The 21,592-nt window shown below is 39.1% G+C and overlaps 1 protein-coding gene and 1 non-coding gene across 2 annotated transcripts in view; one reads left to right on the forward strand and one right to left on the reverse strand.

The window, feature by feature from the left end:
• The window catches only part of LOC101841486 (UDP-glucuronosyltransferase 1-6), a 149,173-nt gene that overhangs the window by 87,440 nt on the left and 40,141 nt on the right, over positions 1–21,592 (reverse strand). The gene's annotated exons all lie outside the window — the stretch shown is intronic.
• Positions 19,015–19,121, forward strand: LOC121143024. Its single transcript, XR_005880161.1, has one exon. It is a non-coding gene; the product is annotated as a U6 spliceosomal RNA (small nuclear RNA).

Genomic DNA, 21,592 nt, shown 5'->3' on the forward strand with positions numbered 1-21,592 from the left:
ATGGGGAAAAGGTAATATAAGAACACACTCAACAACAGAAAAACAAATATGACACCACCAGAGTCTAGAGATTCTATACCAGTAGGACCTGAACACCCCAATGCGGCTGAAGCAGAAGGGAATGACCTTAAAAACACCTTCATGAAAATGATAGAGGCCCTGAAAGAGGATGTGAGAAAATCCCTTAAAGAAATGGAAGAAAAAACAAACCAAAAACTGCAAGAAATAGAAGAAAAAACAAACCAAAAAATCCAAAAAAATGGAAGAAAGGGAGGAAAACACAAAGCAAAAATTACAAGAAACAATTCAAACAATGCAAGGACTGGAAGCTGACATGGAGACAATAAAAAAAAACACAATCTGAAGGAATGCTGGAATTCGAAAAACTGGGGAAACGGACAGGTACTACAGATGCAAGCATAACCAACAGGATACAAGAGATGGAAGAGAGAATCTCAGGTGTTGAAGACACACTAGGAGAAATAGATTCATCAGTCAAAGAAAATCAGAAGTCCAAGAAATCAATAACACAAAATATCCAGGAAATATGGGACACCATGAAAAGACCAAACCTAAGAATAATAGATACAGAAGAAGGTGAAGAAACCCAGCTCAATGGGACAGAAAATACATTCAACAAAAGCATAGAAGAAAACTTTCCCAACCTAAAGAAAGACATGCCAATGAAGGTACAAGAAGCTTACAGAACACCAAATAGAGTGGATCACAAAAAAAGTCCCCTTGCCACATAATAATCAAAACCCCAAGCATACAAAATAAAGAACGAATACTTAGAGCAGCTAAGGAAAAATGTCAAATAACATATAAAGGCAAACCTATAAGAATTACACCTGACTTCTCCATGGAAACTCTGAAAGCCAGAAGGTCCTGGATAGATATTCTATCAACACTAAGAGACCAAGGATGCCAGCCCAGACTACTATACCCAGCAAAGCTTTCAATGACTATAGATGGAGAAAACAACATATTCCATGACAAAACCAGATTTAAACAATACGTATCCACTAACCCAGCCCTACAGAAAGTTATGGAAGGAAAACTTCAGTCCAAAGATGTTAACTACAACCAGAAAAACATAGGAAATAGATAATCCCACTTTATCAATACCCAAAAGAGAAAAGGGGTGGAAATCCACATACAATTCCACCAAGAACAACCATTCCAAAACAAACGAGAACCAGCAATCAAAGGTCATTAATATCCCTCAATATTAATGGTCTTAATTCTCCCATAAAAAGGCACAGGCTGACAGAATGGATTCAAAGACAGAATCCATCCTTCTGCTGCATACAAGAAACACGCCTCAGCCTCAAAGACAGACATTACCTCAGAGTTAAGAGTTGGGAAAAGATTTTCCAATGAAATGGCCCCAAGAAACAAACAGGGGTAGCAATCCTAATATCTAACAAACTAGACTTTAAACTGAAATTAATCAAAAGAGATGAAGGAGGTCATTTCATATTCATCACAGGAAAAATCCACCAAGATGAAGTCTCGATTCTGAACATCTATGCCCCAAATACAAAGGCATCCACATTCGTAAAAGAAACATTACTAAAACTCAAACCACACATACAACCTCACAGACTAATAGTGGGAGACTTCAACACCCCACTGTCACCACTAGACAGGACTATAAGACAGAAACTTAACAATGAAACAAAGAAACTAATAGAGGTTATGACCCAATTGGGTTTGTCCAAACACAAAAGAATATACCTTCTTCTCAGTGCCACATGGAACCTTCTCAAAAATTGACCACATACTTGGCAACATAGCAAACCTCAACAGGTACAAAAAAGTTGGAATAACTCCATGTATCTTATCAGAACACCATGCTTTAAAGTTAGAGTTCAACAACAACACAAACTGCAAAAAGCCCTACAAAATCATGAAAATTGAATAATGCGCTATTGCACCATGCCTGGGTCAAAGAAGAAATAAAAAGAGAAATTAAAGAGTTCCTAGAATTCAATGAGAATGACGACACAACATATCCAATCTTATGGGACACTTTGAAAGCAGTGCTAAGAGGAACGTTCATAGCACTAAGTGCCCACATGAAGAAACTGGAGGATAGTTACACTAGAGAACTAACAGCACAGCTGAAAGCTCTAGAACACAAAGAAGCAAACTCACCCAGGAGGAGTAGATGCCAGGAAATAATCAAATTGAGGGCTGAAATCAATAAAGCAGAAACTAGGAAAACAATACAAAGAATCAATGTAACAAAAGAGTTAGTTCTTTGAGAAAATCAATAAGATAGACAAATCTTTATCCAAACTCACCAAACAGCAGAATGTGAACATGCAAATTAACAAAATCAGAAATGAAAAGGGGGACATAACAATAGACACTGAGGAAACCCAGGGAATCATCAGGTCATACTTTGAAAACCTGTACTCCACAAAATTCGAAAATTTAAAGGAAATAGACGACTTCCTGGATAGATATCACCTGCCAAAATTAAATCAAGGACAGATAAGCATTTTAAATAGACCTATAAATCCTAAGGAAATAGAAGCAGTCATCAAAAGTCTCCCAACCAAAAAAAGCCCAGGGCCAGATGGCTTCAGTGCAGAATTCTACCAGAAATTCAAAGAACAGCTTATACCAATTCTCCTCAAAGGATTCCATGCAATAAAAGCAGAAGGGTCTTTGCCAAACTCTTTTTACGAGGCTTCAATAACATTAATACCCAAGCCACACAAAGACACAACTAAGAAAGAGAACTTCAGACCAATTTCCCTTATGAACTTTGATGCAAAAATATCCAATAAAATACTGGCAAATCAGATCCAACAACACATCAGAAAACTCATTCACCATGAGCAAGTAGGCTTCATTCCAGGGATGCAGTGTTGGTTCAACATACGAAAATCTATCAATGTAATCCACCATATAAACAAGCTGAGGAAGAATCACATGATCATCTCACTAGATGCTGAAAAAGCCTTTGATAAAATACAACACCCCTTCATGTTAAAGGTCTTGGAGAGATCTGGGATAACAGGAACATACCTAAACATGATAAAAGCTATATACAGCAAACCAACAGCCAACATCAAACTAAAAGGACAGAAACTAAAGGTGATTCTGCTAAAGTCAGGAACAAGACAAGGCTGTCCCCTCTCCCCATACCTCTTCAATATTGTACTGGAAGTTCTAGCTAGAGCAATAAGACAGCAAAAGGAGATCAAGGGGATACAAATTGGAAAGAAAGAGGTAAAACTTTCACTATTTGCAGATAGTATGATAGTTTACATAAGTGACCCAAAGAACTCTACCAGGGAACTCTTACAGCTGATGAACACCTTCAGTGGCAGGCTACAAGATCAACTCAAGAAAATCAGTAGCCCTACTATATACAGAAGATAAGAGGGCTGAGAAAGAAATTGGAGAAACATTACCCTTTACAATTGCCACAAACAAATACCTTGGGGTAACACTAACCAAACAAGTGAAAGATCTGTATCGCAAGAACTTGGAGTCTTTAAAGAAAGAAATTAAAGAAGCCCTCAGAAAATGGAAAGATACTCCATGCTCGTGGATAAGTAGGATCAATGTAGTAAAAATGGCAATCCTGCCAAAAGCAATCTACAGATTCAATGCAATCTCCATTAAAATACCAGCACAATTCTTCACAGACCTTGAAAGAACAATAATCAATTTTGTATGGAAAAACAAAAGACCCAGGATAGCCAAAACAATCCTGTTCAACAAGGCAACGTCCGGAGGCATCACCATCCCTGACTTCAAGCTCTATTATAGAGCTATAGTCCTGAAAGCATCTTGGTATTGGCACAAAAATAGACAGGTAGACCAATGAAATTGAATTGAAAACCCTGATATTAACCCACACACGTATGAACATCTGATCTTTGACAAAGAAACTAAAAATATACAATGGGAAAAAGAAAGCATCTTTAACAAATGGTGCTGGCATAACTGGATGCTGGCATGTAGAAGATTGCGAATGGATCCATGTCTATTGCCATGCACAAAACTTAAGTCCAAATGGATCAAAGACCTCAACATAAATCCAGCCACACTGAACCTCTTAGAAGAGAAAGTAGGTGGTACCCTTGAACGAATTGGTACAGGAGACAGCTTCCTGAACATAACACTAGTAGCACAGACAGTGAGATCAACAATTAATAAATGGGACCGCCTGAAACTGAGAAGCTTCTGTAAGGCAAAGGACACAACCAGCAAGACAAAAACACAGCCCACAGAATGGGAAAAAATATTCACTAACCCCACATCTGATCTCCAAAATTTGCAAAGAACTCAAGAAGCAAGTCTCTAAAACACCAAAGGATCCAATTAAAAACTGGGCTGCAGAACTAAATAGAGAATTTTCAATAGAGGAGTCTAAAATGGCTGAGAGGCGCTTGAGAAAGTGCTCAATATCCTTAGTCATTAGGGAAATGCAAATCAAAACAACTCTGAGATACCATCTCACTCCTGTCAAAATGGCTAAAATCAAAAACACCAACAACAATTTATGCTGGAGAGGATGTGGTAAAAGGGTAACACTCCTCCACTCCTGGTGGGAGTGCAAACTTGTACAGCCACTTTGGAAATCAGTATGGAGATTCCTCAGGAAAATGGGAATCAATCTACCACAAGACCCAGCAATTCCACTCTTAGGCATATACCCAAAAGATGCCTATTCATACAACAAGGATGTCTTTTCCACTATGTTCATAGCAGCATTATTTGTAATAGCCAGAACTTGGAAGCAACCTAGATGCCCCTCAACCGAAGAGTGGATAGAGAAAATGTGGTACATTTACACAATGGAGTACTATTCAGCAGAAAAAAACAATGGAATCCTGAAATTTGCAGGCAAATGGATGGCACTAGAAGAAACCATCCTGAGCGAGCTAACCCAGTCACAAAAAGAGAAACATGGCATGCACTCTCTCATCTATGGATTTTAGACATAGATCTGGGGAGTGCCAGCCTACAATCCCATGGCCAGTGAGTCTGGGAATCAGGGAACTTCCCAAGAGATATGCATTATACCCTAGAGAAGTGGAATGAGGCAAGATCTCCTGAGCAGATTGGGACCATGGGGGGAGGCAAGAGGGAACCAGGAAAAAGAGAGGGAGATAAGAGGAGGGTAGAAGAAGACATGGGGAGCAGGAAGGCTGAGTCGGGGTAAGAATAGAGGAGACCAGGATGAGAGATACCATAATAGTTGGAGTCATTATAGATTTGAGGACAGAGTTGACACTAGTGAGATTCCCAGAGATGTACAAGGATAACACCAACTGGAAAACTAAGTAATAGCGGAGAGACTACATTAATAGCCCCTACCTGACGATAAGGTTGATGACTACCTTATGTGACATCCTAGAACCTTCATCTTGTTACTAATGGAAACAGAGACTGATACTCACAACTAAACACTGGAACCCAGGGACAGAGATGGAGGAGTGATGAGCAAGGCGGTCAAGACCGTGCTGGTGAGACCCACAAAGACAGCTGACTGGACAAGGGGGAGCTCTTGAACCCAAGACTGATGACTAAGAGGCCAACAGGGGACTGATCCAGACTCCATGAATTTAGTGTCAGTGAGGAGGCCTCAGAAATATCTGGGGCTTTTGGTAGTAGACTAGTGTTCACCATGGCATACAAATGAACTTTGCGAGCCCATTCCACATGGAGGGATACTCTCTCATCCTGGACACATTGAGAAGGGCCTAGGTCCTGCCCTGGATGAAATGACAGACTCTGGGTATCCCCCCCAAGGAGGGCCTTACCCTCCCTGGGGAATGATGTGGGAATTGGGCTGGGGATGGGGCTGGTGGAGGGAGAAGGGGGGGGAGCCAGGATTGACATTTGAAGCATGCATGTTTCTAATTTAAATAAAAAACATACATAAAATAAAAAAGAAAAGAAAAGAAAACACATTCAGAAGGGAAAGCAGTGTCTCCTGACCCCTGTACTGAGACACTGCCACCTTTGGATCCTACAATAGAAGCTAAGCAACAGCTATAATAATCCTGAAAGGAGTTGGCCAATGATTCAATCCAGGTATGGGACCTCCCTCCTTCCCAGGTTCCAGAACTTAGGAGTTAGTCCTGTTTCGTTGGGGAAGTCAAACAGCAGTTCTCTTCAACTTGAAAGGTTGTGTGACAGCTCTGCCCGATTATTTTTAGAGAAGGAGCCAGGATTGACTAATTTGGGCAATCAGACAAACACTCAGTTTAGGCTAAAACTCACCATACAGCTCTGCCCCAGAAGAGATTTGATCAATTGTGCATGGGTAGTGTCTGGTCCTGTACAGGTCTGGTGCTGTGGAGGTTGGCTCTGAACAGGATGCTCTAACCTCAGAGGCTAGTCTGCAACTTTGTTAGTACCAAATACAATTTGAGAGTTTGCCTGACCAGAAAAGATAACTAGTGACTCACTGGACTAGATGGTATTGTAATAACCAGCCAGCAACTTCTAGACAGTATTGATTGACCATCTATACAACAAGGCAAAGGCAGTGGCCCATCCAAGTAGAGAACTCAACATGAGCTCTGACTCCTTGAGGTGACCACTATTTGGTCCTTCCACAATCAAATTAAAGGTTACTAGACATAGGTGTATTTCTGTCCCGGGAGGGGGGCGATATTTCACTTAAGAAAAACCAAAAAAGTTTAAGAGTATGATGAATTATCAACCACCTGGAAACCAAAGCATGGCCACGGGTATTAGAAGGGCTGTAGAGGGCCTGCACAGAAGCAGCACACAGAGGCCTGTGTTGTTGCATGTAATCCAACTGAATCACACAGGTGTGCAGATGCACTTGATGGGAAACAATGTGATGCATGTCTGGAGCCTCAAGCAGGAGTCAGTGAGGGGTGCTACCACCAATATTATTAATATTCCTCACTAGGAAGACAATATACATACATCATTTAAGTGCAGCAAATCTGTAAGCTCCCACCTGTGAAGATGTCACTATCTCTAAAAAATAAAGTACAAGGTAAGAAGCAGAATGTGAACCAATTATTATTATTATTATTTTAGTAAAGTAACTATAAAAGGATGCATGACTTATATACATCTATTACAAAATAATTTCAGAAATATTTTCAAAGCTGAGACTTATCTCCTGTAAGACTTATCTTTTGTAAGAGAGGAACCTAGGGATGGAATAAAAGAGTGATCTGAAGGGATTGATATGAAACCAGTTTTTTAAACAACCTGAAAATTATAAATAACTAATTCAGCTGTTTGTGCAAACACACAGTGAGAGAAGATTTATAAAGTGTCTTAAGTAAATTGGCAAGAAATAATTCATTCAACCACAAAAATGTGCATGTTGCAAACATAAATGGCAAACAGTTTAAAAAAGAATATTTTCCCCCTCTGATATGCAAAATCAGGCCACCCTTCCTGTGCTAAGGGACCCATAACATGGTTGAGAAAGTGACTATCTTGGATGACAGTTGATCACACCACCGAAGACCATGTTGAATATTACAGGCCTGGGATGGTCAAAAATAAAGTCAATGCCCAACAGCCAAATGGAAACTTCACTGTAGAGATCACTGTCACAGGGTGCTGGAGAATTTCAGAGGTGATTTCCACGAGAAAATAACTGTGCATCCAAAAAAGGAAAATAATTCCCTACTTTTTCTTTGAAAGACATGGTATCTGGGAGGCAGGAGAGAAGTCTGGGAACAAGAGAAAGGGACTAGAGCATTGAGTACTTCATTCAACATTAGAGCTAAACATTAGTCTTCTGAACAACAAAGGTAGAAGTTAAAGGCGTTTGGCAACAACTAAGTTGCAAGCAACAAAGGATCCACAAAAGCCTGGAAGAAAGGGAGGGAGGGAGGGAGGGAGGGAGGGAGGGAGGGAGGGAGGGAGGGAGAGAGGGAGGGAGGGAGGGAGGGAGGATGAAAACCTTAGCTGTGGGTTAGCGATTAACTGCTTTTTTGCTAAACATACTCCTAAACAGCAAAAAGATAATGTTGTAAGAACCTTTTGTAACAGTCTTGCCTGTAATGGTGGCCACACCCCTTGAGGTGTGACTTCAAGCAGAGGAACATGGAAAGACAGAAGTGTAAGGCTTGGTGTTGCTTGCTGGGGTCTTTCTCTTTGGCCAGAGGATCCAGTAGTAAGGGCAGAGAAATGCTCCCTCAGTTCTTTGTATTTTTCTGTGTATGTGTTCCCCAATAAACGCCCATTTATCGTTTATCTTGGTGAAATCATTACACTGCTGCCTTTGTTTTTCACCCAGTGTGCTTGGGTAGGTCCCCAGGACGGCCACACTGGCTGGCTGTAAGGTCCGTGGCTTTTGTATTTTGCTCGGCTCACTGAGTTTGCTGCACAGTTTCTCCAGCCTGTCCCGGGAAAAGCCAGTTCTTCACTGTGCTTGTTGCTTGTGTGGATTTGTGGACATGTGCCTGTGGAAAGCAGCCCAAAACTTGCTGAGCTGCAATGGTTTTTCTTCCTACTCAGATTTGGTTGCCTGGCTGCAAGGCTCCCTACAAGCCAAAAATCACCCAAACCTCCACGTTCCAGGATTTTACTTAGGGTACAATTGACTACCCAGCATCATTGGCAGATAATATTACTGTTCAGGATGTAAAAATTCTTTTTGTTTCTTATATAGATGGAATTTTAGAAGAGGTTTATGACCTACCTGGAACATATTGATTATCCATGATTGCTATTAGCTTGATAATCCATATAATATCCTTAAAGCAATGGGTTGATAATAGAGCAAAGGATGAGGAACTTATAGAAATCATATAGACTTTACAGACTAGTAATGAGAGCTTAGTAAAAAGGATTCAGAACTTTGAAACCAGAAATGGTTATTCAACAAACAGAATGCAAAAATGGAACATAGTACTTACCTGCTAACAGAAAAACATTTGTCCCATGTCTGAGGATTCAACAAACAGAATGCAAAAAATTGAACACAAGATTGAAATACTAACAGGTAAAAAATAGTTCCATGTCTGAGACTAATGGCAAGCTAGCAGATAGAACATTTTTTGGAGAAGACAATCTATATGCCATCCAGATAATCTCTAAGAATGAGAATATTAAATATCTTGAATCACATATAAATGAAGAGAACAAGAAACTGACTGATTTAATGAAATCCTTAAAAGTTTATAATGTACAGGAAATTCAAACACTCAGAGAAACGATGATGAATAGATTACAGGCCATAGAAAACCTTAAAACTGATACACCACAAGCAGAGGTACAAACAAAAGAGAATGAAAGTGATTTAACGTTACCAGTATCTTTCAGGGTCAGAGATGACTTGCCAAAGGTTGTAACATCATCTCCTTTGGTTTATTCTATTACTGTTAATGAAAAACCAGCAACTAAAACATCCAAAAAGATTCGTTGGATGTCATTGGAAGTCAATACACATGAAAGATTTAAAAGGTATTAGGAATGCAGTAGTCTCTTATGCCATGCATTCATCATATGTGAGGCAATTAATAGAATCATGAGCTACCAGATATAGAATAACCCCTAGTGACTTGAGCCAATTAGTCTTAGCTATCCTTGACATTGGGCCTCAAATTGAGTGGCGAGTTTTGTGTGGAGAAGAGGCCAAAACACTTGAACATCAAGGCCAAAAGATAGGTTATAAGGCTCCTCAAGATAAAATTCTTGATGAGAGTCTTTATGCTGATGCAGAGACTCAAGCTGAATATGATGAACACATCTTGCCCCTATGCCATACACCAGTCTTGAATGCTTGGGATAAGATTCAAGAACCAGGGAAAAGAATTGAGTCCTATACTAAGGTATTACAAGGCCCCAAGGAAAGTTACAGTGAAAGATTGACTGAAGGGGTACAAATAGGGGTTACAGATCCAGATGCTAGATGAATACTCATTGAATCTCTAGCCTATGAGACTGTTAATTTAGAATGCAAAAAGGTGCTTGGGCCCTTAAAGATCAGATCAGCACCATTAGATGGATCCTTCACACAACCAATATTGATCTAATGATTATGACACTGAGGCTTAGGTAGGAGAAGCAATCTCCAAAGGTATGAAAAGACATCAAAATACTAAATGTTTTAATTGTGGTAGGATAGGACATCTGAGAAGAAACTGTAGACAAGGCATTTCTAGAAATAATGCTTCTTCTAGGAATAACTCTAACAGAAGCCCCCAAACTTCTGGATTATGTAGAAGATGAAGCAATGGCCAACACTGGACCAACGAATGTAGATCGACCAGGGACAAGCAAGGAAAGCCTTTACCACTGAGAAACTCCTTGGAGGAGCCTCTTGAAGGCTCCCATGTCAAAAGCGGTACATTCATTCCCAGTCACTGTGGAGGACAATCCTCCCCAGAACAATTAGGAAATCCAGTGCCTATTGTAAAAAAAATCATACTGCTCTGGATGGTAGATTAGCTTTGGAGGGTGAAACAAATATTCAGGGAGAAAACAAAAAAAAAACATATATTTTGACAGACTTCTATAAATGATAAAAGACCAAAATTAAGAGTACAAATAAGTACCATTATGCTTATGGGGCTCCTTGACATGGAAGTAGATGGGTTACCTTTGTAACTCAAGAATCTTGGCATCCAAGTTGGCTTCTTAAGGAGGTAAATGTTCAATTCTTAGGGATTGGAACTCTATCTCAGTTAAAAACAAAGGATGAGATGGGTTGAAGGTATAGGGCCAGAAAGACAAAGAGGAAGGCTAAGGACATATGTGACTGATATAGCAATAAAGGTATGGGGTCATGATCTATTGCAGCAATGAAATACCCAGATTAACATTCCTTCAGTATCAGATATGAACCATAAATAAACTCATGTTTGTGGAAAAATATTGTAAGGCACTATATAAAACAGATACCAACTATACAGACTGTATGAAAACAGAATACAAGTGCCAAACTAAAAAGAAACCAAAAGCCCTACCCTTAAAGTGGCGAACTGATGAACCTGTCTGCATGGGGCAATGACCTGTGAACTCTGAGAAGCTAAAGGCTCTAGACAAGCTGGTTCAGGAACAGTTAAATGCTGGACATATTGAAAAATCTATAAGCATTTTGAATTCTCCTGCATTTGTTATTAAAAAGAAATCTGAAAATGGAGAATGCTTACAGACGTGAGAGCCATCGATAAAGTAATTCAGCCAATGGACACTCTATAGTCTGGAATGCCCTTGCTTTCTCTGAAAACTAAAGAATGGCCTATTATAGTTACTGATTTAAAAGATTGTTTCTTCACTATACCTTTACAAGAAAGAGATAAGGAAAAATTTGCCTTCACAGTGCCTACTTACAATAATTCTCAGCCAGACAAGAGATATCAATGGAAGCTCTTGCCACAGGAAATGTTAAATAGTCATGCCCTGTGCCAATATTTTATGCAAAAACCACTGGAAATAATTTGGAAACAGTTTCCACAATTTATAATTTACCATTATACAGATGATATATTGTTGGCTGATTCTAAGGCAGAGATGTTAGAAAAAATGTTTGAGGAAGTAAAGGAAGCTCTACCTTGCTGAGGATTATAAATTGCCCCTGAAAAAATACAAAGAGGAGATTCTATCAATTATGTAGGATATAAAATAGACCTACAGAAAATTAGACCACAAAAAGTACACATCAGGAGGGATCAATATCAGACTGGTCATGATCTTCAAAAAATTTTAGGAGAGATTTTCCAGCTACAAACTATTATTGGAGTAAAAGGACATGAGCTAAAATTTTTGAAAAAACCCTAAAAGGGGACAAGGACTTAAATAGACCAAGAATATTATCAGCTGAAGCTGAAAAATAATTAGAATGGGTAGAAAAAAGAATACTAGGGGCACATTTGGACTGTGTGGATCCAAAGCTCAATTGCATTCTGATTATATTACTACCTAGAGAATACCCTTCAGGGATTTTGATGCAGAGGGAAGATATCATAGTAGAATGGATATTTCTACCACATAAACAGAATAAAAAATAAAAACATATATAGAAAAGAGTTCTGATTTGATTTTAAAAGGAAAATTAAGACTTTGTCAACTGTCAGGAATGGACCCAGCAAAAATTATAGTACCTTTAACTAATGAGGGAATTTCCTCCTTATGGAAAGATAATGAGTATTGGCAAAGAGCTTGCAGCAACTTTTTGGGAACGATTAACAACAATTATCCCAAAAATGAGAGAATAAAATTCACAAAGAAAACCATTTGGATCCTTCCATGAATTGTAAGGAAAACACCAATCTCTGGAGTCCCTACATTCTAACAAATGCAAACAAATCAGGTAAGGCAGGATATAAATGAGGAAATATAAGTAAAATAGTTCAAGGTCCTTATAACTCTGTACAAAAGGCAGGATTGTATGCCATTCTCATGATACTTATGGTTTTTTACAGAACCTCTTATTATAGTTAGTTCTAAATATGCAGAAAGAGTTATCTTACACATTGAAACTGCTGAATTTATTCCTGATGATACAGAATTAACTTCATTGTTTATATAATTGCAATTACAAGAAATAATCAGTAATAGAACTATATATATATATATATATATATATATATATCAGATCCCATACAGATCTGCCAGGTCTTATAACACAAGGCAATAATGAAATTGATCATTTATTAATAGAAAGTGTGCTGGAGGCCTTGGAATTTCCTTTTTAAAAAAGACCACCATGTGAAAAGCAAGGATTTAAAAAATTATTTTTCAGTCACTTAGCAACAAGCTAAGGAAACAATAAAAAAATAGTCCTGCTTGTTCCTTCTATAACCAAACTCCTTTGCCAGCTGGTAGTAACCCTAAAGGTATACATAGAAATGAAATTTGGCAAATGGATGTGTTTCACTTTGCAGAATTGAGAAAATTAAAATATGTGCACCATACAATAGACACATTTTCACGATTTCAATGGGCTCTGAACTCTGAAAGGGCTGATTCTGTTATTACACACCTATTAGAGGTAATGGCTATTATGGGTATACCTGCACAAATAAAAACTGACAATGCTCCAGCATATGTCTCCAATTAATTGGAACAGTTTTTTAAAATATTATAACATAAAACTTGTTACTAGTATACCACACAATCCTATAAGACAAGCAGTTGTGGAGAGATCTAATTGTACTTTAAAGGAAATGCTCTATAAACAGGCAGGGGGAACCAAGACTCCCCAAAACAGATTATATAATGCTTCACTAATCTTAAACTTTCTTAATGCTAATGAGAAAGGAAAAGCAGCCACAGAAAGATATTGGACAATAGAAAAAAAAAAACCTCTGAGCTAAATCAGCCAGTGTACTTCAAGGATGTATTGACCTCAGGACATGTGTTACATTTGGGTAGGGGATTACACCTTTGTTTCCACAGGAGAAGAAAAGCTTTGGATACCATCAAAGTTAATCAAGACCTGATTTGAACAGGGAAAACCTTTTTCTTTTTCTTTCTTTTCTTTTTTTTTCTTTTTTGATTTTTCGGGACAGGGTTTCTCTGTATTGCTTTGGAGCCTGTCCTAGAACTCTCTCTGTAGACCAGGTTGGCTTCTAACTCACAGAGATCCTCCTGCATCTGCCTCCTGAGTGCTGGGATTAAAGGCGTGCACCACCAACGCCCGGCTCCAGGAGAAACCTCTTGATGAGGAGAAATTATAGGCCATCTACCAAGGCATATTCCACAAGTTGTTTGGGGACCTCACAAATATAGGGGGAGTGTTCTGTTCTTGTCTTTACAGGAAAATAGAAAACACCCATCTTCAAGAAGTCAAAAGACACTGGATGTGTAGAAGCCTAAAGAAAAAAGGATAGCTATCCAGAAAGAACCATCAAACGAAGAAGAATCTGACTTACGGTACCAATATATATTCCTAGTAAAATCTTTTCACAAAATCTGTATCTCATCATAGATATTCACACACCTTGGGGTCACATGCTATTTGTCATACACAGTGTTCAGTCCTCATGTCCTGTCAGGAATGTAAGTTTAATGTGTTCTGATGAATCTTTGTTTCCAAAAGTAAGTACTGAATCAAATTCAGCCTTTGAATAATAATTTACCAATTATATGACTGTTGTCTTGCTTGTTTGTTCCACACCATGAACACTTCCATGTTCACAGAATATATAGTATTTTATCCCTAATAAACCATCACAAACCTAAAATATATGAGCCACTGGGCTCTATGTTGGTAGCGGTACTTCCTGGCAAGCCTGATGACCTGAATTTGATCCACAAATCAACCTGGTGAGTGGAAAGGTCAAATTTCTCATGCGTGTGTCTACATGTGATGATATACTGTTTGTGATCTAATACAGCCACTGAAGATCAGAATGCAAAGCTAGCCACACTAGACAGCCATAGAGCTGGGCATGGGTAGCACACACCTTTAATTCCAAGACTCAGAAGACAGGGGCAGATGGATCTCTGTGAGTTCAAGGACACCCAGTGATACATGAGAGTGAAAATCAATATAAAGAGAAACAGAGCTTGTGCCTTTAACCCCAGCACTAGAGAAGTATATGAGAGGAAGACCAGGGTCTCCTTCAGGATTCAGGTCAGTCTCAGGGCAATGAGTCTCCTCCCACATTGAGGATAAGATTCCCCCAGCCTTGGTTAGATAAGAGCTCTCTGGTTGCTTGGCTGCTTTGCTTCTCTGATCTTTAGCTTGAACACCAAACCAAAAAAAAACTATATCTCCTTACTTCCTAGTACTCTGGTAGTCCCAATTCATGTAAAACCAATGCTGACTTTAGAGTTGGATTTGGCTTTCCTTCCCTAAATTCAAGCATGTTGTTAAAATGAAATTCAGAGTTCCTGTCTCATATTAAAAAAAGCCAATTGGTGTAAGACAGAAGAAAACAAAATCTAGGGACTATTATTTATCAAAACTCTGTTATCTCTCTAAAATCCTAATTTCCCTCATACTTATTTTATCCTTTTTATTACCTTTCCCAGTATGCATGCCTACAAAAGTTAAACTTTCTGTGTTGATATTAATGCTTAAGTCTTCCACAGTGAACAATAAAATTTCCTAACGGCAATCATTGAAATCTCCAAAAAGATGATGGGACCCTACTTCATCGATTCCACTTGATGTTTTTAAACTAATAAACACCATTCTGAGACCACTTGGGACTAATACTGCTCTAGACAATTCTAGACTAGCTAGCTGAGATGGTACACCTTCTTATAACACTCTGACCAGAGCTTCCGATAAGAACTTTGGTCAAGATTCTACTGCCACCCAGAGACAAGATACGAATGTTAGAGCTAGTCCTCTCAAGACTTTCCATTGTTTTATTTTTTTCCTACAGGATCCCATAGTGTCACTGTCGCCCCATTAGAGCAGGAAGTAGCTCTAAGAAAACAACATCCCCTTTCCCTACAGTTGGCATTAAGGGTATTTGGGTTTTTTTTCCTCTCTCTCTCTTCACTGAAAAAAAGGATAATTATCACCTGCTTAGGGTTAGATTTTAGTTGTGTAGGGTCGGGTATGGAAGGTGATGGTCAGATTCGTGTATCTCTTTTAGATAAGTTTAAGGGCATGGATGGGAAGGGTATGGTTAGGATGGACTATAGGTAGATTAACTTATCTTCTTGTGAACTAATTTTAGCAATATTAGCTATAGATAACTTACATTGCCAGATTCCTGTACATTGACTAAGTAGGATCTTTTTTCTGTTTATGATGTTTTGCACACAAATATAAAACAACCTTTATGTATATATTTTATATATTGACACAACTTAGGATATTTTATCATGTTGGGCTTTTCAGTTCTACCTCTAGTAAAGACATTTCAGTAACATCTCTGTTGTTAAGATCTGTGTGTGTGTGTGTGTGTGTGTGTGTGTGTGTGTGTGTGCGTGTTTACATTTTTTGAAGTCATTGTCCTTGCCAAATTATTTTGGGAAGCTTCAGCCATTGAGCAACTATGTTCCTGAGAATTACAGATTGTAGTTACCCAGGCTTCTTAAAAACCTATGAGGTTAGTCAGACATAGACATTTGATCTTCAAATACTTAAAGGACCTGCAGAATATGGCATTTAAATGTTCTAATATGACATGAGACACAATTGCTCCTGACAGCACTGAGTTAATCGAGAGAGTATGTTGGGCACCAATGACACTCCATCTGAAGTTCATTCTCTCCTCAGCTAGTGGCCTCTTGGGCAAAGAACTGCCCCCACTTAGACTGCTGACCTTGGACATGCCGTACTACTGTGCTTGCAGGAGATAAACTTAAAGAAGACTGCTGAACCTTGCCAAGTCAAGGTAAGACAGTTTTTCAATTTCCCTGCTTCTGAGATGGTTTGATACTTTATACCTTAGCCAAAATTGGTCACCCCAACATTGCTGTGAGACCTTGGGTGACTGTCCAGGTAGCCTGCTGTTTCTGTCTTCACTTGCACCTTCGGAAGTCACACACTTGCACTTCCTGCCGACCCTGGTATTGTTATTTTAATTCTCAAGTCTTTGAGGAAGTTGAAGACTACACAGTCACAGCCATATTCCTCTAAATAGACAAGATTTAGACTTTCCAGATTAGGACTGCTATCAGAATAATCTCTGTCATGCCTTTACCTTGATACTGGACTGTATACTGGACATATAGTATATATTTCATGCCTTTACCTTGATACTGGACTGTATACTGGACATGTAGTATATATTGTAGTATATATTTGTTCTTCAATGTTGCTCTCCCTGGTAGTAGGTTTTAACTTGTGTATGCTTACCTTTCCTTTTCCAGGAATATGCTTGACATTTGTTATCACTGTATATGGTTTTTGCATAAGGCTTAAAATCTTCTTCTTTAGACTAAAAGGGGAGTTGTAGCTGTCTTGCCTGTAACATTGGCCACACCCCTTTGGATGTGGCTTCAGGCAGAAAGAAGGGGAAAGAGGGAAGCATAAGGAGTGGTCTTGCTTGCAAGGGTCTTTCTCTTGGACCACCAGATCCAGTAGAAAGGACAGAGAAATGCTCCCACAGTTCTTTGTATTTTTCTGTGTAAGTGTTCCCCCAATAAACAGCCATTTATCACTTATCTTGGGTCTAGTGAAATCATTACACACCTGCCTATAGCTGAGGCCACTGTAGAGAAAACATACTGACTCCTGAGTTTTCCATTGAGTGTCAGCAAAAGCCTTGAACTCACAGTCAACACCCTCCATAGCATGAGGAGCCAAGTTAAGTATTCCATGTATAATTCAGTCTATTAGTTAAGGTTTCTATTGCTACAAAGAGACACCATAATGTCAGCATCTCTTATAAAGGAAAACATTTTAAAAGGAGGGCTTACAGTTTCAGAGATTTAATCCATTATCATTGTGGTGGGACATGGCAGCCTGCAGGCAGACATGGTCCTGGAGAAGGAGCTGAGAGTTCTACATCTTGATCAGAAGGAAAGAGGTTGTGATCAGACACTAGGCTTGGCTCAAGCTTAGGAGACCTCAAAGCAGACCACCAAAGTGACATACTTCATCCAAAAAGGCCACACCTACTACAACAAGGGCACTGCTTTGAACAGTACCACTTCATTTGGGGCCATTTTCTTGCAAGCCACCACAATTAGTTATCTTCTGCATTGCTAACTCACTTCTGACACCATCACCATTAACTCATAGCATCTGAGATCCAGTTTAGACAAAACAGATTCCAAGGTAAACCAGTGACTCCCTTCCACAGGCAATACCAACAGCCTCCCTCATGGCCTAAGCCAGAGGGCAGCAACAACACACACACATACACACAGAGGAAGTGAGGCTGGAAAATCAGCATAGCAGTGGGACAAGCCTATCTCAGAGCAATTAAGCCAACCAGACTCTACCTCTCTAAAACAGCAGCAAGGAAGGTACAGGTACCAAACCCACCTCAATGCACACCTGCATTTACATATTCATAGTTGAAGTTAACTCACTGCTGATGATTTATCCAGGAGAATTATTAATGAAACGGATTTGTTTACTACCTAGTTCTGTGTTTCCTTGAAGAGAAAAATTTGTGACCTTTGCCTTGGGAAGGTCATGCCCTCTATTGCTGTGCCAGTTATCAAATGCAGTTATGAACTGATGTGCTTGGATTCTGAGAATTCAGGAAAATGAAGAAACTGCCCACAAGGAGTCTCTGCATCTGTCATGGGCTTGCTTGTTTGAACATCATAACGTGGGCTAAGAAGGGTGGACGGCAAGAAGTGGAAATGAGTTAGCAGGGATGAGGAATGAATGCTAGAGAAGGTCACAGAAAGCAGGTCCCTCAGCAAAGGACACCTGTGTAGGGAAGGGCGGCTGCAGAGCCAAACCAAGCCTGTGTTGCCCTCGTGGGAATGGAAACTCCATGGAGTCACCATTGCTGTAAGATTTAATTACACCTGTGTAGTGAACTCTCCAGGGAGATTCCTGGGTGCTGTGTTATAACTATAATCAAAGTTCCCTAGGTAGACAGTAACACACCTCTTGCTCAAGCACACACTGTTTCTCACCAGCGTTTCCTTCTCAGAACACAGGTTTAACTCCAGGCAGAACTTCTGACCCTGGCAGCACAAACACTATATGAGAAACATGGCTGCACTATGAAATAATAGGATAGACACATACAAAGACAAAGGGTTGTTTTTTTGTTTGTTTGTCTTAGATCTGTGGTTCTGCTGTGTACAAGCTCTTTATCAACAGTCCTGCTTGCCCACATATGTTTTTGTATGACTGAGTATGGTGTGTGTGAATTACTGTGTGGTGTGTGAAACCGAGGGTGTTGGCAATATGAGTGTGTATGTGTGTATGTATGAATGTGACTAAGTATGTGGGGGGGTGCACATATCCAGATGTATGACCCAAAAACTCAACTTCCTGTTGGTGAGAACAGAGAACATAATGAAGAAACAAGTTCATGGAAATAAAGTATAAAGAACAGTGAGTAGAGTCTTGTTCACAAAATCAAAAATAAGAGAAGTAGTAAACACACGTTATTGGTCACTGAAAATTGAGAACAATCAATGAAAATATTATAATGTGTGCTCACTTCGGCAGCACATATACTAAAATTGGAACAATACAGAGAAGATTAGCATGACCCCTTCTCAAAGATGACATGCAAATTCATGAAGCATTCTCTATTTTTAAGAGATAATCTCAGGTGTTGAAGATACACTAGGGGAAGTAGATTCATTGACCAAAGAAAATTGTAATTCCAACAAATCCCTAACACAAAATATTCAGGAAATATGGAACACTGTAAAAAGAACAAACCTAAGAATAATAGGTATAAAAGAAGGTGAAGAAAACCACTTCAAAGGGGCACAAAACATATTCGACAAGATCATAGAAGAAAACTTTCCCAACTTAAAGAAAGACATGCCAATGAAAGTACAAGAAGCCTACAGAACACCAAATAGAGTGGACCACAAAAGGAAGTCCCCTTGCCACATAATAGTAAAAACCCCAAACATACAGAATAAAGAAAGAATATTAAGAGCAGCAAAAGAAAAAGGCCAAGTAACTTAAAAGGCAAACCTATCAGAATCACACTTGACTTCTCCATGGTAATTCTGAAAGCCAGAAGGTCCTGGACAACCAACACTGAGAGACCACGGATGCCAGCGCAGACTGCTACACCCAGGATGGAGAAAACAAGATATCCCATGACAAAAACAGATTTAAGCAATACGTATCCACTCACCCAGCCCTACAGAAAGCTCTGGAAGGGAAACTCCAGCCCAAGGGAGTTAACTACAACCAGAACATCATAGGCAATAGATAATCCCACCTTATCAACAGCCAAAAGAAAAAAAAGAGGTGGAAATCCACATATAATTCCACCACCATCAACCATTCCAAAACAAACAAGAATGAGCAATCAATTGTCATTAATAGCCCTCAATATTAATGGTCTTAACTCATCCATAAAAAGACACAGGCTAACAGAATGGATTTGAAGATAGAACCCATCCTTCTGCTGCATACAAGAAACACACCTCAGCCTCAAAGACAGACATTACCTCAGAGTTAAGGGTTGGGAAAAGATTTTCCATCAAATGGACCCAAGAAACAAGCAGGGGTAGCAATCCTAATATCTAACAAATTAGATTTCAAAATAAAATCAATCAAAAGAGATGAAGGAGGGCACTTCATACTCATCACAGGAGAAATCCACCAAGATGAAGTTTTAATTTAGAGCATCTATGCCCCCAAATACAAAGGCACCCACATTCATAAAAGAAACATTACTAAAACTCAAATCACATATAAAGGCCCACACACTTATATTGGGGGATTTCAACACCCCATTCTCACCTCAAGACAGGACTACCAGACAGAAACTTAACAATGAAACAAAGGAACTAATAGAAGCTATGGCCCAATTGGGATTAACAGACATCTATAGAACATTAAATCCAAATAAAAAGAATATACCTTCTTCTCAGCGCCACATGGAACCTTCTCAAAAATTGACCACATACTTGGCAACATATCAAATCTCAACAGGTACAAAAAAATTGGAATAACTCCATGCACCTTATCAGACCACCATGCGTTAAAATTAGGATTCAACAACAACACAAATTGCAAAAAAACCTACAAAATCATGGAAGTTGAATAATGCACAATTGCACCATTCCTGGGTAAATAAAGAAATAAAAAGAGAAATTAAAGACTTCCTAGAATTCAATGAGAATGACGACATAACATACCCAAACTTGTGGGATACTTTGAAAGCAGTGCTACAAGGGAAGTTCATAGCACTAAGTGCCCACATGAAGAAACTGGAGGATAGTTACACTAGAGAATTAACAGCACAGCTGAAAGCTCTAGAACACAAAGAAGCAAACTCACCCTGGAGGAGTAGACACCAGGAAATAATCAAATTGAGGGCTGAAATCAATAAAGCCGAAACTAGGAAAACAATACAAAAAAAATCAATGTAACAAAGAGTTGGTTCTTTGAGAAAATCAACAAGATGAATAAACCTTTATCCAAACTTACCAAATAACAGAGTGTGAACATGCAAATTAACAAAATCAGAAATGAAAAGGGGGACATAACAATGGACTCTGAAGAAATCCAGGGAATCATCAGGTCATACGTTGAAAACCTGTACTCCACAAAATTTCAAAATCTAAAGGAAATGGACAATTTTCTGGATATCACAGGCCAAAATTAAATCAAGAAGAGATAAGCAATTTAAATAGACCTATAACACCTAAGGAAATAGAAGAAGTCATCAAAAGTCTCCCAACCAAAAAAAGCCCAGGGCCAGATGGCTTCAGTGCAGAATTCTACCAAAAATTCAAAGAACAGCTTATACCAATTCTTCTCAAAGTATTCCATGCAATAGAAGTAGAAGGGTCTTTGCCAAACGCTTTCTACAAGACTTCAATAACCTTGATACCCAAGCCACACAAAAACACAACTAAGAAAGAGAACTTAAGACCAATATCCCTCATGAACACCAATGCAAAAATATCCAATAAAATACTGGCAAATCAGATCCAACAACACATCAGAAAACACACCCACCATGATCAAGTAGGCTTCATCCCAGGGATGCAGGGATGGTTCAACATACGAAAATCCATCATTGCAATCCACCAT

The sequence above is a fragment of the Mesocricetus auratus genome, unplaced genomic scaffold, assembly GCF_017639785.1.
Source record: "Mesocricetus auratus isolate SY011 unplaced genomic scaffold, BCM_Maur_2.0 Super-Scaffold_100010, whole genome shotgun sequence".
Taxonomy (NCBI): domain Eukaryota; kingdom Metazoa; phylum Chordata; class Mammalia; order Rodentia; family Cricetidae; genus Mesocricetus; species Mesocricetus auratus.